Below are 4594 nucleotides of genomic sequence, written 5' to 3'. Positions count from 1 at the left end.
CTCCATGAAATCTCCGTTTAACCGTCTTTATTTTAAAGAGAACAATCCCGGTCTCCATAACCCCTCCACCAAACTGAATTTCCTCATCCCTGGACATGATGTAAGGCGGAGGATTGAGATGAGATTTTGGAAAATATTGTCAGTTGGCAGGTGGGAAAATGGAGAAGGAACCAAAACAGAAAACCCAGTCTCCAGCTTTGTGAATCTTTAGAAACTCTTTGGGAACCGGAATCAGAGAAGAATGAAGGGTGAACTGTCCGACTGACCAGAGACAGTCAAGGAACCTTTCCCTTTTTTAAGACACTGGAACATTGACTCTGATGTTATCAGTGAAATTAACTGATCAGAGACATTGAAAGGATTCTCGTTACTGCACATCAGGAATTCAAACCTAATATTGGCTTCGGGACAATCAGAATACTTGGTAACAGACAAGACACCGAAAGGCTGGAAGGGAGACGGCACCGGTTGTAGGAGAACCAGTTCCCGGTGACAGGGATGTGTCTGCAGTGGGTGGGATCAGACTGTTTCCATGCATCCACAATGAATGTTCCAACCTTTATTTTGGAAGAGTAAAACTGATAGAGAACAATTGTCATTCCGTTCGCCACAATCTGAAGCTTTAACTCACTGACACCCGGGTTACATTTTTAATCGGTCTCTGTGGCGCAATCGGTTAGCGCGTTCGGCTGTTAACTGAAAAGTTGGTGGTTTGAAGCCACCCAGGGACGAAGCTGTCACTGTTTTCTCCCCATCAGCCTTCATTGTCACACAGTTCTTGGTTGTCATTGGGTCTTTGAACTGAATGTCAAGACTTCATAAATGTTGCCGGTTCCACTGTTATCCATTGATCTCCCAGGCAAGTGGCTTCTTTTCGAATATTAATTTCAAATGTAATGGGAAACCAATTAGGCATACCATGTACCGATATCCAACACAGTGGAAATCTATGAAGTTATTGGATTCAAACAAATCCATCAATTCTTCCCTCTTCCTAATTTCCACAGTGAGTGAGACAGGGAAAAGCAGAAAAGCAGCAATATTCCGGCCCCGCACTCTCCAATCACCCGTTGCCAGCAGAAAGCGGCGACTGCAGCTTCAATCAGCGGGTTACTGCCCATCCCTGGGACACAAGATACTCCAACCCGGGCCAAACCTCCCAATACACCGAACACAAGCTCAGGAAAACGCAGGTAGATTATATCCCGGTCACTAAAGCTCCGAGCAGATTTTACAGAATACCCGAGTGAGTGAGTCACAAATAAAAGTCGCACAAACTTTCTAATCTCTTCACTGTAAAATTCCTTTATTTTATTGAAAATCTGACTGCTGTGAATCTGAAAATGAGCACCATGGGATTTTGTTACCGAGTGACTTGTTTTCCATTGTTTGTCCGTCAGGTTTGGAATTCAATTTGTGTTGGATGTTGATGCGAATCTGATTTCAAAATGAGGACACAAAGCAGGTAACTATTACATGCAGGAGAAAATCCTGAGGAAAATCGAACACAGTATTTGGATGGAGGTGCAGTTAAGAAGTGGAAGATGTGAATGATGTGATTCATGATTGAGAGGAATGCATTGCAACTTTGAGGCATTTGTAGGCCGATTACGTTCCCCACTTTAAAATTCCGACCAAGCTGAGGTATCAGGTGGAAAGCAACAAAACCATCCATGCCTGTTGGGATACGAAGCAGTTTTGCATATTCCCGGCCAGCTCAGCTGGTAGAACCTGAGACTCTTAATCTCAGGGTTGTGGGTTCGAGCCCCCAGTTGGACGTTATTTAAAAATATTAATAAGAGTAGTACGGACTGGAAACCTTGACCTTGTTTCTCCCTCCAGCTGCTGAGTTTTTCCAGCATTTTCTGTTTTTGTTTCAGATTTCCATCATTCGCAGTAATTTGCTTTTATCTTTTTACTTTTAAATCTTGCTGCTTAAAAAAACAGCAACTAATCACTGCGGCTCCTGTGAAAGCTACAAGGCAGATATTCACCACTGAAAGCAACTGACATACATCAAATTCAAAGTACTTTCATGTCACATGTCTTTCTGCTTCTGTCCCTGACTCGCCTCCAGCTCGCTCTGCTCGTCCAGCTCCCAGGTCAATTAGCTGCTTGATACAGACACGGTCAGTTCGTGGTAAAACTCGTGGGTAAAGAGACAACTGGATTTCATCTTCCTGGTTCTCCCAGATACTGATTACAGGAATGTGCCCAGTGCCGATTATCCATAGTCACTCTCCTCCCAGTTATTCAGCGTTTTCTGAGCAGGAATCAAACCCGGGCCGTGGTAGCGCAAATGCCAAACCATCAGGGAAGTTGTACCCGCATTTTTCAATTTGGCTTATCTACACTGCTTTTCCCTGTTGTTTTTCAGTTCAGATCTCTTTCACCACAAAACTGCCTGTTTATGTTCAACACAAATGACTTTGCCAGCCAATGAAAACAACAGTTGCTGTGAGCTGGAACATGAAATTGACAGTAAGGTGAAATAGTCCCACAAGCTGCATATGTGTAACTTTCAATTTCCAAAACCCTCCACCCTATTCGCTGTTGGTCCAATGGAAGCGCCGATTCCTAGTCACTGGACATCAGGGAAACGACCAATGAGGCTTGACATTTGGATTATGGAGGCAACTTTTGACATTTTCTATTTCATTCCCGATCTCTTTCACGAGAGACACCTTTCTCCGACCAAATGGTCTCTTTAAGTTGAACACAAGCGACTTCTTCACCAATGAGAAGAACCATTGCTGTTAGCTGAAACATGAAATTGATACTTTCCTCCTTTAAGACAGTTCTTAAAAGTCTCCCCCTTTGACCGAGCTTTTAGTCACCTGACCGAATATGAGGCTCGGTGTCACACTTTGTTATATAATGCTCCTGGGGAACGCCTTGTGACATTTCATTAGGTTAAAGGCGCTTTATAAATATAAGCTGTTGTTGTAGGAAATATATAGAAAGGGCCAATCCCCTGTTTTATATTTCACACTGATACTTTTCCCTGTGATATTTTAACATGAATTCGTACAACTAATGTGAATCAAATTTTAAAAACGTTTTCACCCACTCAGGGAACTGAACCACATTGACAATCGCAGAGAAAAAGACACAGATATATACACTGAGAGTGACAGAGGCCTAAGGAGAGACGCACACCCAGAAAGCAAAAATGTCACCAGCTTGGCTCAGTGTTTGTTCCATTTCCGAAAGCAAATTCCCTGAATGTTGACAAATGAATAGAAATCAGAAAATACGGACGTATTTAGATGGGTTTCCTTCTAATTAACTGATAATTAATTTGGTTAAAATCAAAAATGGTGAAAACTTTAGTCAGCAGGATTCCAACCGTCGTGTTCATAGTTACAACAAACGTAAATTATTGAACATTCTCTCACACTCAAATGAACAAGTTTGGATAATGCTCTTGCCCGGCTTCAAACCGCTGCTCTGCCACATGTGAAATGACCGTGACCCCCACTGCCCTGCACAAACCCTGCGCTGTAAAGATCCCAATGGAGCTGTCTGGAATGTTAAGTGGTGACGTCATGCAGCAGCACTTTGCGTCTTTGTTTTGAAGAAATGGAATTCGGCTGTTCTCATTAGGAATGCTGGAGACAGACTGATCAACAATGTCATCATCAAATGGCACAGCGCAGTAAAAGGACCGTCCACCCATGCTATCTATGTCAGTTTTGTACAAAGAGCTTCATAATTATTGACAATTTCCTTCTCTTTCTCCTTAACCCTGTTTTTCTTTCACTTTCAATCCATTGTCCAATTCCCATTTGGAAACGCGGTGTTAAGAAAACCAATATTGAAAGCTTCAGCTGGTTCCTCACTTGAGCAAATACGTCAGACTTGCTCCAGGCAGTGACGTTTGCAGGGCTTTCCTTTGGTCAGAAGAACAAGGCACTATAATTTGTAGGCTAACCTGGATCTCTTTTAAAATACATTCAGGAGATGTGGGCTTCGCTGTCTGGGCCAGCATTTATTGCCCATCCCTAATTGCCCTTGGGAAGCTGGTCTGCCTTCTTGAACCGCTGCAGTCCATATGGTGTAGGTACACCCACAGTGCTGTTAGGAAAGGAGTTTGACCCAGCGACAGTGAAGGAACGGCGATATATTTCCAAATCAGGATGGTAAGTGCCTTGAAGGGCAGATTCCAGGTCGTGGTGTTCCCATCTATCTGCTGCCCTTGTCCTATAGCTGGCAATTTTCGTGGGTTTGGACGCTGCTGCCTAAGGAGTCTTGGTGAATACTTGCAGTGCATCTTGTAGATGGTACACACTGCTGCTACTGTGCGTCAGTGGTGAAGGGAATGAATGTGGATGTGGTGCCAGTCAACTGGACTGCTTTGCCCTGGACGGTGTCCAGCTTCTTCAGTGTTGCGGGGGCTGCACTCATCCAGGAAAGTGGGGAGTTTTCCACCGCACCCCTAACTTGTGCCTTGAAGATGGTGGACAGGCTTTGGGGAGTCAGGAGGTGAGCTACTCGTTGCACGATTCCTAGCCTCTGACCTGCTCTTGTAGCCACAGTATTTATATGGCTAGTCCAGTTCAGTTCCTGGTCAATGGTAACCCCCAGGATGTTG

At 44.0% G+C, this 4594-nt stretch overlaps 1 non-coding gene across 1 annotated transcript; it reads left to right on the top strand.

Annotated features, from left to right (window-relative positions):
- Nucleotides 1-657: 657 nt before the first annotated feature.
- On the top strand, nt 658-731 carry trnan-guu (transfer RNA asparagine (anticodon GUU)). The gene has a single exon. It is a non-coding gene; the product is annotated as a tRNA-Asn (tRNA).
- The last annotated feature ends 3863 nt before the right edge of the window (nt 732-4594 follow it).

The sequence above is a fragment of the Cetorhinus maximus genome, chromosome 23, assembly GCF_964194155.1.
Source record: "Cetorhinus maximus chromosome 23, sCetMax3.hap1.1, whole genome shotgun sequence".
NCBI classification, from domain to species: Eukaryota; Metazoa; Chordata; class Chondrichthyes; order Lamniformes; family Cetorhinidae; genus Cetorhinus; species Cetorhinus maximus.
The sequence above is the reverse complement of the archived record's forward strand: the minus strand, read 5'-3'. Positions and strand labels throughout refer to the sequence as shown.